This window comes from Protopterus annectens, chromosome 11.part0, assembly GCF_019279795.1.
Source record: "Protopterus annectens isolate FY-2018-M chromosome 11.part0, PAN1.0, whole genome shotgun sequence".
Taxonomy (NCBI): domain Eukaryota; kingdom Metazoa; phylum Chordata; order Ceratodontiformes; family Protopteridae; genus Protopterus; species Protopterus annectens.
The window spans coordinates 195,700,027-195,715,010 of record NC_056745.1 but is presented as its reverse complement, the minus strand read 5'-3'; the positions used below and the strand labels follow the sequence as shown (position 1 = coordinate 195,715,010).

Below are 14,984 nucleotides of genomic sequence, written 5' to 3'. Positions count from 1 at the left end.
CAGTACAATGTTTAGTAGTAATCACAATGATCACACTGTACAGTACAATGTTTAGTAGCAAACAACATGATCACACTGTACAGTATAATGTTTAGTAGTAATCACCATGATCACACTGTACAGTATAATGTTTAGTAGTAAACAACATGATCACACTGTATTGTCTAAAGTGTAGTAGTCATCACCATGATCACACTGTACAGTACAATGTTTAGTAGTAAACAACATGATCACACTGTATTGTCTAAAGTGTAGTAGTAATCACCATGATCACACTGTACAGTATAATGTTTAGTAGTAAATAATATGATACCACTGTACAGTATAATGTTTAGTAGTAAACAGAGAAGTATTTATGAAGATCCTGTGGAACATAACAAAGATGCTAAATGGATAGCAGAAGTAAAAGAAAGAATAAGAGGTTTAAATGTACAGGATATGAAATGGGATGAAGTAACAGCCACAGAAATTGAAACAAAGTTAAGAAAAACCTCCAAATGGAAAACCCCAGCTCCAGATGCAGTACCTAACTTCTGGTTAAAAGTATTAACATCTTTGCTTGGAGATTTAGCTATGATTAAGAACTATTTATATGCGCACCTTGAACAGACACCAACCTAGCTAAGAACAGGAAAAAAAATGCTACTACTTAAGAGTGAACCTGCAAGCTACCTTAAAAACTATAGACCAATAACTTGTCTTCCTTTGATGTATGAACTATATACTGGAATTGATGCCGACAGTGTTTATAGTCATTTACAAGAAAACTCAATTATGGCAGTAGAACAAAAGGGCAATAAAAGAAAGCCATGTGGAACAAAGTATCATTTGTTGTTAAATAAAGTCATAGTGAGAACTGTAAAAAAGGGATAGAATCTAAGTATGGCATGGATTGACTACAAGAAAGCATTTGATAGTATCCCACATTCATGGATAAAAGAGTGCTTAAAAATGGATAAGATAGATTCTTCACTGATCGACTACATTACAGTGACCATGAAACAGTGGCAGACCACTTTGCAATTAAGCCATGATAAAGGACAAATTATTATTCCAGGGATAAACATTCAAAGGGGGATATTCTAGGTTGACTCTCTGGCACCACTGTTATTCTGCCTTGCTCTTAACCCATTAAGCTGTCTACTTAACAGCTTAGACCATGGCTATAATTTGGCTCCTAGAAGACAACAAAGTGTAAAGACTTCTCATCTTCTCTTTGTCGATGATTGAAAATTGTATAGCTTATCAGATGAGGAACTGAAAACACAACTGGAAGCTGTCAAATCTTTTTCACATGATATAAGAATTTTATTTGGTTTTGATAAATGTGCAAAAGAGATCTTTGAAGCAGTAAAACTGCATCACCAAGAAAACATCAGTTTGGGACAAGAATGTGATATAAAAGAACTTGAGTAAGAGGGAGTGTATAAATATTTGGGAACTGATGAAGGATCAACAATAAAACATGAACAAATATGAATAAAACTTAGTAAGGAGCACTTTAAAAGACTTAAATTAATCCTGAAAACAGCATTGGCATCTAGGAGCAAAATCCAAGCTATAAACCAATTTGCTCTTCCTGTCCTAACTTACAGTTTTGGAATGATTGACTGGCCCCAAAACATGTTGGATAAACTAGATAAGAAAACAAGAAGGATGCTTCATGCTCACCAAATGATTTATAAAAATCAGTGCATACCAAGATTATATATTCCCCGTTCTGAAGGAGGGATAGGCCTCCTTGAAATTGATTACATGTATAGGTCTGCAAATGTGGGACTCCACACGTAATCTACCAACGTCACAAGACCCAAATGTAGTGAAAGTTTTGAAACATGAGGAAAATAAATCTTAGGTGACTTCTCTGCTTAATCTAGCAGAAGCATATTGGTGTCAAGCAGGAATGGAAATCAAACCAGAAGTAGATAAAATCAGACAGCAACTGAATGTGCCAAAAATCAAAAGAAAGAATATAAGGTGAAGGACCAGATGAGAAAGCAAGAAATGTGAGAAATGCATAAATATAGTTTCAAACATAGAAAACTTCTGGAAGAGCCTCATGTTTATCAGGAATGACTGCAGGAATGGTTAAGGAGAGGCAAATTCAAACCAAGAGATGAAAAGTTAATATTGGCTCCCCAAGATAGTGAGCTATGTACATGCTGGTTTACAAAGTCCATTGAACATGTGGGAGAAAGAGACAAATGTAGGTTTTATAAAACTGAATTGGAAATAGCTGCACACCTCATTGCTGTGACATACTAATGGCAGAAGGACTGTATACTGAAAGGCATAATAATGTGGCAAGACTGTTGCACTCGAGATTGTGCAAACATTATGGTACTGAAATGTCTGTAAAACACTGGAAACATGAGCCACAAAGCATCACAGAAAATTATGAAGTCTGCATCACATGGGATCACCCATTACCAACAGTTCAAAAGATATGTGAAAACTGGATATAGTGGTCCATGAAAAGAAGACAAAAGTAGCATTGTAGCATTGATCATTGAAATTGCCACACCCAATGACTACAGTGCATTGTGTGCAGAGAGAGACAAAGTCATACAATGTCAGTATTTGGAGGCAGAAATGAGAGCAATGTGGAAGAAAGATACCTAGACAATTCCAATAGTAGTAGGAGCAATTTGTCTTATAAAATAGCATCTACAATCGTATTTAGACATGTTACCAATACATGTAACCCCATATGAATTGCAGAAGGAGTCATTACTGGGCACATTGCAGGTGCTGTGAAAAGCACTTCTGGCTGACATCAAAGATTGAAACAATACTAATTTCATGAACTTTAATCGTACTGTGACTTAGGAATGGTGTCTATTCCTGTCATGGTATTAGAAACCCATAAGACTTGGAGAAATTAAAAAAAAAAGTCTGAACTATAGTAGTAATTACCATAATCACAGTGTTCCATATAACATATAGTAGTAATCACCATGATCACATTGTGCCATATAAAATATAGTAATAATCACAATGATCACACTGTACAGTACAATGTTTAGTAGTAATCACCATGATCACATTGTACAATACATATAGAAATCACCATGATCAAACTGTCCTGTTTAACTTATAGTAGAAAACTCCATGATCACACTGTGCTGTATAACACATAATAGTAATCACCATGATCATACTGTACTGTATAAAGTATAGTAGCAATCACAATGATCACACTGTACTGTCTAAAGTATTGTAGCAATAATCATGATTACACTGTTCTGTGTAAAGTATTGTAGTAATCACCATTATCATACTGTACTTTATAATCACCATGATCACACTGTACTATATGACATATAGTAGCAACCACCAAGATCACATTTGCACCATAGAATGTTTAGTAGTAATCACCATGATCTCACTGTACTGTATAACATTTATTAGTAATCAACATATTCACACTGTACAGCACAACATATAGTAGCAATCGCCATGATCATACTATGCAGTACAACATATGGTAGAACCACCATGATGACATTGTACTGTACTGTATAAAGTATAGTAGTAATCACAATAATCACACCATACTCTATAACATATTGTAGTAATAATCACCATGACCACACTGTACTGTGTAACATGTAGTAGTAATCACCATGTTCACACCGTACAGTACAACATATAGTAGAAATCACCATACTCACATGTATTGTGTAACATATAGTGAACACCATGATCACATTGCACTGTATAACACATAATAGTAATCACCATGATCATATTGCACTGTATAACACATAATAGTAATCACCATGATCACAATGTACAGTACAACATATAGTAGAAATCACCATGATCACATGTATTGTATAAGATATAGTAGTGAACACCATGATCACATTGCACTGTATATCACATAATAGTAATCACCATGATCACATTGTACTGTTTAAAGTACAGTAGTCATCACTATGATCACACTGTACTATGTAATGTATAATAACAATCACCATGATCACATGTACTGTTTTGTATAACATTGTAAGCTACATTTGCTCACTATCTGATATTAGCCGTGTTTGTATATAATATTGTAAAGTAACTGTTCTCTGTATTGTTATACTAGTTGTCTTTTAGAATATCTTATACGCTGTCCATTATTATATTTAATACTAAATATGTATTATAGCTCTGCTTTTTGTCGCACATCTGCACCTGGCTTATAGCTGAAAAGGATCTTTGAACCACCCCACTTACCCAGATAACAGAGCTTTAACTGACTGACTGACTAAATAACTAATGAATTAACTGTCTAACTAAATCAAAAATAGCAAAGTGTTAATCTATTACTGAGGGTTGTGCCAAGAATAGACAGGAGACCATGTACTAAGGCCTGTCAAAATTAGTGTTAAAAACAGTGAAGTACTATGGAGTAAGTTCATACACTGATAAAGTGGTATGGTAATGGAACAAAATAGGAGAACACTACCAGTGAAAGGGGGAAAATAAGTGCACACATGGAAATTATATGGGATTATAAGTGTTAAAAGAACAGCCATTAGTACTTCAGAAAGGAATGTCTAAAGTCTGTAAATTAATTAATATAAATGAAAAATCTGTTGAATCAAATGACCACCAGATGAAATGTTTGGGGACTAAAATGTAACAAAAGGAGATGTGGATTGTTAGAAGATTGAAGTAAATGAAGTAAATTGGTTCTTACTCTATGAAATGCCTAAAGAATGTGAATTGCACTGGACTGTGACAGAAGCTGCCAGAAAGGACAAGTCAAAAGTGAAAGGTCATTGTTAGAAGTTGCAAGGGACTGTGCTACAAGTTATGGTATTTCATTAATGTTGCAAAGCAATAAAATTGTTTTGCAATGCACAGACAATACTGGGCAAAATGTGTTGTAAGGGAAGTTAGTAGAAAAGAAAATACTGCTGTAGAAAGTTGTAGCAGCTAGGGGCTATAAAGATATTACTGCTACTAAACAAATGAACGATTTGATGGATGAATCTATAAACTGAGGCCATTTGAGGTAACAACATCTATTGCTGGGAGATCTAGAAGCTGTTCATGTACAAGGAACTAACTCTGGACTGCAACAAATTATGATAGGAGAGAACGGTATTTGTGCAGATAGCAGATGAAAAGAACATAGTGCTTTAGAAAGGAGTAACAGTTCGAACATTTATAGATGATAACCGTGGGTGAAATATGTTTATTAGGAATATATATTCAAACGTGCATACGAATAATTATGAGCTGAGAGCAAGATGTCACAAGTAATAATTATATGCACATAGTTTAAGAAGTATAATATTGATAAAACAATGTTATGCTAAATAGTGTTTATGTAGTATTTACCTGTTTTGGTTCTATGTTTAAAGTACTTTCTCTGACTAAATATGATTGATTGCTATTTTTTTGACCAAGTAAGCCTTTTTATTATTGTTACTATTGTTTTTGTTGTATTCTCCATTTTCTGGCAGTTTTATTTAAATGGGTAACGTTACTATTATGCGTCACTGAACTGCACAATGCTGGGCATCAGAAATGCTGAAAAATAATGCCTGAAACACAGGAGACCAAAAAAGTTAATTTTATTTATTTATTTTGGCAAGATGCAAGCCTCCCTATACTCCTGATGAGAGGAGCAAGGAGGGCAAGCCCCCCACTCTCCTATATATATATATATATATATATATATATATATATATATATATATATATATATATATATAAATAAGAAACATACAACTAGGCTGTATCCTTAGCCCTCAGTGCGGTGGTTTGTATACTGACCAGGTCCATGACACCTAAGGCATAAAGGCTTGTAAACCCCAGCCAACTCCTGAAGACCATCCCAATTCCAAGTACTGATCGATTGAAGGAAAGCCTCTACACCAACAGTATTTGAACTTCCCTGACACCTGAGGTATAAAGGCTTGTAAACCCTAGCCAACTCCTGAAGATCACCTCAGTTATAAGTACTGATCTATTGAAGGAAACCCTCTATACCAACAGTATTTGAATGTATGTTCAGTGATACTAATGCAAAATAAGATGTTCTCTTGAGTGTATATGCCTACTTTTGTGCCCATTAAGTACTGCTCCTGGTCAGCTACATAACATTGCCGTGCCACCCCCACTCAGACACGCAGGCTATTGTCAGACCTTAACCTAACATCCTACACCCACATTGGTCTTTTTTCTATCCTAGCTCACTTCCTACACCCTCCGATCTTCCACTGTATCTCCCTCTTGTACTTCTTCTTTCTACTCATGCCTGCCCTCTCACTGTCCTCCTCACTCACATAGTCTCTACCTCCAGGTCAGTGCTGTCCCGCTCCATTCGCTACGCTCACTTCGCTCCTCTACCCTACCCCCATTCCCACCCACCCCTATTGCAATTAACCTTATAGCTGCTAAACCACTCCCTCCTCAGCTCACACACCCAATCAACCAATCAGATCACACCTTCAATCCCATGCTCAAAGATATTACATCACACCCGTATTTTAAACTCCTTTTATTACCCTGCTATCTTGTTCTGAATCCCCTACTCTCCCTCTCCCCTCTCCCCCACTACACAAGGTAACATTTAAAGGGAAAATCAAGATACATAAAATGTCTTCCCTACAAATCAAAGCAGCATTTTACACATTAACCATATTTTTTCTTCACCTGTTTTCTATCCTTAACATCCTTCCACACACAATTTCACTTCACCAATCCAACTCATTGGCAAACAGAAACCATAAACAATACACTACATCTAATCCAATTCCCTATATCTCCATACAACCTTACCCAACCCATCAAGATTTCTACATAAATAAGAAACAAACAAACAAAATTAACCCCCATGTATCCCAGAAACAATATAAAATACTCCAAAAACTTCTTAAACTCTACCTGTATCTAAGGCAAGCACTCATTTGCTGTGGGGATATACAACCTAACCCTGGACCCTCTATTCCACTCTAGCCCAACCTAAATCAATCAAACCCACACTACAGTAGGGCAACCTCATCTCTTCTTCTCTTAAACATTAATGCAAAAAGTATACTCAACAAAGTTCAGGACCTCCATGCCCTCTTGGCTTTATATAAACCATACTTAGTTATACTAACTGAAACCTGGCTTAGACCAGAAGTCATGATAACGAGATCACACCCCTTGGCTATAATATTATACGGAAAGATAGGACAGGGAAAAAAGGAGGTGGTGTAGCCATATTGTTTCAAAATCATCTCAATTTGGAGCAAGTTAGCTACAACCCTCATGAAGTCAATGGTACTGAACTCATTCTTGCCAAATTAAAACTAAACTCTAGCAAACATATAGTTATAGCAGGTGCCTACATCCCACCAGGAAACAACATTGCCACTATGGAAAACCTGGTACACTGGATGTCTATCTCCCATCCACAAGAAACCATAATTTTAGGAGATTTTAATATAGACTGGTCCGACTGTATCAAATTCAACCCCACTACCCATATTAATCTACACAGGTTCACCCAAATCATAGACACCCCCACAAGAATCGATAAGAAATCCAAACTTCAATCCATCCTAGATTGGATACTCCTGTCCGACCCCACCTTAGCCCACCAATCAGGCTGCCTACCAGATAATCTGAGTGATCACCAACCAACCTACCTTATTAGGAATAAACCCTGCCAAAGTAACCAACCCATCCTTAGAATAGTTCGCAATAAAAAATACTTCAAGCCAAAGACCTAAATCAGGAACTAAAATACTGTAACTGGTCTCCCTTAAAACACCTACGCCTAGATGAAGCAGTAGACTCAACCTTTCTCAAAATCCTGGACCATCATGCAGCTTCCAGAACCATCAGAGTTAAGACTAACAATGCCCCCTGGCTAACAAAAGAAACTAAAACTATAATGAAGGATAGAGATAGAGCATGGAACCAATATCATAAACTGAAAACCACTACCACAAAACAAATCTACCTAGCTCTCCGGAACAAGGCGAAAAAACTTATAAAAACTGATAAAACTAATTATTACAAAACCTTACAAGAAAAACATGCCCACTGCCCTCAAAAATTCTGGGCCTCAATAAATAAATTACTTCACCCAGGTAAAACCAGCACTCCCACACCCACAATACCAACCAGTAATGAGGACATTCCCACCCAATTCAACAGATTCTTCACAGAAACTGTCCTAGCCCTTTCTAATACCCTAAATAGCATCTCCAGCCCCACACCCTCTCCTACCCCTTCTATCCCTATTACACAACAAACTCCCTCTAACTTTTCATTCTCTCCAGCATCCACAAATCTTATTACTAAACTCCTCAAAAAACTAAAACCCACTACACTGGCTGCTGATAAACTTCCTGCTGATTTCCTTCAACTCTCAGCTGAAACCTTATCTTACCCCATATCTATTCTCATAAATAGATCAATATCTGAATGTAAAGTACCTAATCTGTGGAAAATATCCCATATTATCCCACTCCACAAAAGCGGCAACTCCCTTGAGCTTACCAACTACCGCCCAATCGCAATTTTATCACCATTATCACAACTAATGCAATACCTCCTAGAAAATAACCTGATATCATTATCTCAACATGGGTTTCAACCCTCTCATAGTACCACAACAGCCCTACTCTCTTTCACTAACATAGTCAACACCCACAGAAACAATGGACAGTTTGTATCTTCTGTATTCTTGGACTTATCACAAGCATTTGATATGGTCAACCACAGCATGCTGCTCAAAATTTTATCTACCCTTAACCTTACCTCACCCACTATATCTTGGTTCAACAGCTATCTATCAGACCGACAACAAGCAGTTCTGTGGCAGGACCAACTATCCTCCCTTCTGCCAGTATCCATAGGAGTCCCTCAAGGTTCAATCCTTGGCCCTTTACTATTCTCCATATTTACAAATTAGATAGCTGTATCCACCCCCTCTGCCTCTATAGTGCAATATGCTGATGACACAACTATCATATGTGCTGCCCCAACCTTAAGCGAACTAAGAACAGTAACACAACGCAACTTGACATTGTCTGAAGCATGGTTTTCTAGCATTAAACTTATACTCAGTCCCAAAAAGACAAACCTAATTCTCTTCACTCCAGGCAGATCTTCTGCACTAAACAATGATTTCAGCATAAACTCCAAAGATAATACCCTAATCACCCCAACATCACACACCAAACTCTTAGGAGTAGTAATCGATAACAAACTTAAATTTGACATACACATAGCCCAAACAATCAAAAAAGTGCACAAAAAGCTTGGTCTCTTATATAGGAACAGGCAATTCATGACCAATCATACCAAAGCCATTATTGCTAGAACTCACCTACTATCCACCCTACTGTATGCCTCTCCAATCCTGATGAATCTTTGCCACAGTGAGCAAAACAAAATGACAGCTTACTATAACAAGATTGCCAGATTTGCTGCAGGTGCCTCTAATAGGGACCATCACTGTCATTCCATCAAGCAGCTCAAATGGCTTGAGTTACCCCATCTACTTCTTACTACACAGCTCTCCATAACCCACAAACTGTACTACCTCCCTGACAAAACCCCCATACTACAAAATCTAATACAACCCTACACAACCACGCGAGTCCTAAGATCAACAGACCAAAATCTCATAAACGTCATCAAACATAGGAATGAAGCTGGTAAAACTCTCTTTGCCTGTACAATAGCAAAAACCTGGAATTCACTTCCTACTCACATAACTTCGACAGCTTCTGCCCCCCAATTTAAGAAACTACTCAAAACCCACTATTTTAGCAACTGGCTGTGCTCATGTGTCTCCCCAGGCTAATCCACCACATAGCAGTAATACTAGGATACTGCTAAGGATGACCCAGTTCTGTCTAGCCTCTACATTTCTTATTCCTTCCTAAAATTGTTTTATTCCAATGGTATTAACTTGTGTGTCTATAATTAAATATTAAACACACTCCTATATGCCATTTGTTTGCATTTAAAAACACAACTATGTGCTGTACATGAGCCTGTGCTGCAATGTTAGATGATATTTTATGTGTGTGTATTAAGAATGCAAGGCTGTTTCTTATAATTGTATCTGTTTAGCAATTGTTTAAATGGAGCTTTTCTCCCCGGGCCTCCGCTGAAAATGGACCTGTGTCCAGTCTGACTTTCCCGGTCATCAAATGTAAAATAAAATAAATAAATAAATAGGATATATTGATATTTACTATGGTGTATTTAAATACCAGACTATACATTCTAGAATCTTGATCATGCAATTCTCATGAACACTAATACATTTGAAAAAAGCTACCTACACTTATTCTTAATTTATATAGTCAAATGAATGCTTTGAATTCATACGATTTCATGTATATAAAACCTAAGCATTCAACTAAAAATCCTCTCGCTAAGCACCACAACAGATAAGCAAACATAGTCAATTGCATTATATACACTAGAGCACTGGTTATATATTATATGTACTTACACATGACTATGTACTATTAAATATATACATATACAAACTATATATTTATATATATATATATATATATATATATATATATATATATATATATATATCTATAAACAATTAAAAACTAAAATTATATTAATATGTGGTTAATAATCCAAAAACCAAAACAATAAATAACAACCTTTCATCAAAATTACTTTATAAACACATCTAAAACATTGAAACATTCATATCTAATATTAGATGCCTACAACCTAACATAAAAATGATAACATATATACATATAATATACATAGATCTACTTATATGTGGAAAACTAGTAAATATTAACTTAATAATGTAACCTATTATGCTGTAATAGTTCATAAAATTATAAAATTATTTAAATAAATGCCTAGCCTTCAGTACTGGTTACAGTGGTATATATTCCCATTCAACCCCTTATTACCATCCACCTGTAATCTAATGATCCACTTGGTCTTATTTAGTTCCGTTGCATTCTTGGTGTCCCCTAATCATTGGCTGCCAGATACTGGCTCAATCGCAGTAAATTTAAAAGTATACTCAATAGAAGTAGTCATTACATGTTTCACCAGGTCATTAGTACTATTTGAAATTCTTCTATTATACAGATGCTCTCTAATTCTGTTTTTAAAGTGCTTATTCATTTTACCTACGTAGAATGATTTGTAGACATTGTAGTGAGCTAAATAAATGATATTAACACTATTGCAGTTGGCATCTACATTAAAGACATGTTCTCTGACTGTCATTGGGTGTATAAATTGACCACTGCTATCAATACAATTACAATAATTACAATCCCCACGTGGTAGTGTAATTATTTTTATAGGGTCTATATGGAAAATTTTACTCGCATTATGATAGCGTAACATGCGTTTAATAGATTTTTTTTATTTTTGTATCTAAAATGTGGATGTTCACCTACAACCTATTTAATTTTCTCATCTGTCATTAGTATACCCCAATATTTTTGTATGACATTTGTTATCTGTTGGACATTGCTACTATAAAACATGAAACATTGAGAATTTCAAGGGATTAGACATTTTATTGTTTTTAACACTGATAGGTCTTAATTCCAATACTTCAGAAAAATAACGCCTGGCTCTAGTCATTCTCATGGGGACAAATTCATTCATTATTTGTTCCGCCTGCTGTTTTTTATATCCTCAAGCAACAAAATTGCCACTGCGGTGCAATTATTCTTTTAGAAAATTCATGCCATTTACAGTAAGCCTTGAGGGCCTCATTCGTTGACCTTTGACTATATTTGAAAATATACGTGTAGGATGCATGCTCCTACGATGTAATAATGTATTACCATAGCATGGTTTACAATACGTTTCAATGGTAATATGTCCATCTGGTGTTCTAATAACTAAAATGTCTACAAACTCAATCTGAAGATCTGAACTTTTAATATCAAATTTTAAAAATGTAATGTTTCTTGTATATACTTAATGAAATCATTCATCTCTTGTATACTGCCCACCCACAACAAGAAAACATTGTCCACAAAGCGATGATGATAGAATGATATTAATGAACTATATTTAGCTGTGTGCAATATATATTGATTTTTCCAAATTGCCATAACCAAGTTGGCATAGCTATTGGCATAGAATGTGCCCATAGCTATGCCCTCCTGTTACAGCTAATAATAAACCAGCCTCCTAGCTTGTAAAGCTGGTTTTAAAGGGACATTACCATTAAGTCCTGGTTCCTTATATGCCTGGAGAGCAATGATCCATTTCAGTTCTACCTGTTCCAATGTGTTAACCATATCCCCTCCTCTATTATCGTCATAAACTAATAGGAAAACCAAAAAATGAAAATTATGGTCATTAAAAGCAGAAATATGTTTTACAAAAGCACTGGTAGCTGAGTGGCTCCTAATACAGTAAACTCTCAGTTAACCGGAACTCAAGCAACCAGAAAAAAAAATGAAATACAGTACAATTTTCATGTGTTTCACTTTCTGTGCCCCCCCCCCCCCACAGAAACATATCTTACGTTAAAGATAGGAATAAATTCCCTCTCTCCCCAACATAAGAACAAGTCAAACCAAACAAATAGTATAGGGTACAGTATTAGTCAGGCCAATTTTTAATAGTAACTCTCAAGCAACCAGAAACTACAATTATCCGGCATCTACCAATCCCCACGGCTGCCAGTTAACCAAGAGTTTACTGTATCACTTAAATATTCCAAAATCCATTCCTTAAAGGACCGGTTAGTTTTCCCACATAAAAACTGAAACAGTGATTGCACACAGCTAAATAAACCATCTAGGGGTTTTGCACTCACCAAAGAAGCTCAAATTAAACAGTTTTTAGTAACTGGACGACTGAAAGATTTCTCTAAAGAAATTGAATTGCAAGCAGAAGAATGTCTATTTATAAATGACAACATTTTAACTGTACAGGTATGGTTGGTGCCTTATTGTAGAAATTAATGGTTAATGTGTTAATGAATTGAGAAGGCTAAAGCTGCTGTAAGAAGAGGAAAAAAACTGAGGATGAATTAGCAGAGGAAATCCCACATGTGCTTGTGGTGATACATTTTGGACAATTTGGCATCCATTGCAATTTCTTTCTACATCTTTGGTTTGTCTGTCAGTTCCCTACTATCACATGATACATAGCAGCAATGCTAGTTTTCCACATTGTAAACAGTTGTCTGTCACTGGGCCACAGCAGAGAATATTTTGGGAAGAGGAGTGGGGGAGGGGGAGGTATGACCTGGCAGGGTGAGATGGTGAGCCACTGGCTCAGGAGGGCAATAATGAGCTGAAAAAACAGAGACAGCACTGAAACCACAGTAGTAGTCAGCCTGCCTTGAGCCCAAAGAACAAAACATCATCTACAGGTAAGGCTTCAGGCAAAAGAAAAGGTAAGGCATTTGCACAAGGGGACCAAATGTTTGAGCCCAGCTTTTTATCACTGCATTTTATTTGCAGTCAAATGTGGTGGTTTCTAGGGATAGAACACTGGAAATAATGACCAGGTTGCTTTAGGTGAGGGAGTTGTAGAGGAAATGGGTACATATCTAATGCTATCGGGTGAAGTCAGCTAATGCTATCGGGTGAAGTCAGGGTTCTCTGATCGTACTCAGGGTACATATTTAATGTTATCAGGTGAAGTCATGGTTCTCTTATCGTACTCAGGATATGTTGGTCTGGCATGCCTGCATGGTGAGATGGTGAAGGTGATGAGTCAACTCTGAGTTTGTTGGGAGGCCATTAAACAATAGGGAGAGAAGAGGTTACTTGTGAAGTGGTGTTTTAGGCTTACATCTGAAACTGATGGTTGTTTTGAGGTGTAACTAATAATAATCAATATAATAATAATAATAATAATATAGTTATGTTGCATTTAAACATTTCATGAGTAAGGAAACTTATTTTCAAGGTAACAGTAAAGCCTAAAGCTGTACTCACTAATGTATAAGGTAAAGGGGATTTGGAGCATTTTGTTCTATTTCTTCGGGGCTGGAGGTTGGTAGTGTAGCTGTAATGCCTTTGTTGTACAGAAGTATTTGAGGAGCCACAGAGGGGACAGAACAAGCACTGCTGTTCTGTAGGGGTGGGGACTGGACATTATTTCATAACTCTGATGCTTAAATGTTATTAAAAATATTGTGCAGGGGTTTTATTGTTTAATAATTCTATATAGTAGTCATATGTTTTACCAAGTGTCTTGCATGGTGTTGATGGTGCATTTGTTTAACAGTAGGGTGGAATGTTACATACACTGAATAACAAAATGACATCTGCTCATTCCAGGGACTGTATCTATAATTGTGAGCTAACATGTGCGGATACTATCATTTGGCACCATAAGTGGGGAGGTGGGGTTGGGAAGCAAGCTGTTGTTAGGTACACATAGGACCACTATCTCAGATGATTGTTTAGACACACTTTGGCTTAGCTAACGTTGCAATCATAGAGAAGATGTGCACAGAAGGTATTAGGTAACATGTGTATCCAGATTAAATAAAAATCATGTGCTAAGCCAAATTCTGTGGTCCGAATGAAAAAGTCTGATAGTTACAGGTTAATGTTACCTGTGGATTCTATGTTCACCCTATGGGCTTGGATATCTTTTTGCAGCAGAAGCATTGCAATAGTAGATAAGCTTATATGATATATTTTTTCCAGGTGGGAGTCAGCTCAGCCATGACTTTGCCTGCAATAGGAAACAGAGGGCTACAGTATGCTGAGTAATAGCTGTAAAGTATAGTATCAGAGAACTGGTATTTCCAAACATGGTGCTACACTTGCATTGCCCTTTCTTGTCAGGGAGAGTGGCCATTTGTCACATTCATTTATATCATACATATTTGTATGCATTTTGTCTAAACTGCTTAACTTTGATTGCTGTCATGTCAGTGGCTCAACAAGTAACACACTCTTGAAACTTGAAGTTCAAGGGGTGGTGAGTTTCCACCTGGAGGCTGTCACCCAGGTTAGAACAGGTAGCACATAGATAGTGGGGATAACA

At 36.4% G+C, this 14,984-nt stretch overlaps 1 protein-coding gene across 3 annotated transcripts in view; it reads left to right on the top strand.

Annotated features, from left to right (window-relative positions):
* IQSEC3 (IQ motif and Sec7 domain ArfGEF 3) overlaps nt 1–14,984 on the top strand; it is a 3,183,686-nt gene that overhangs the window by 1,580,920 nt on the left and 1,587,782 nt on the right. The gene's annotated exons all lie outside the window — the stretch shown is intronic.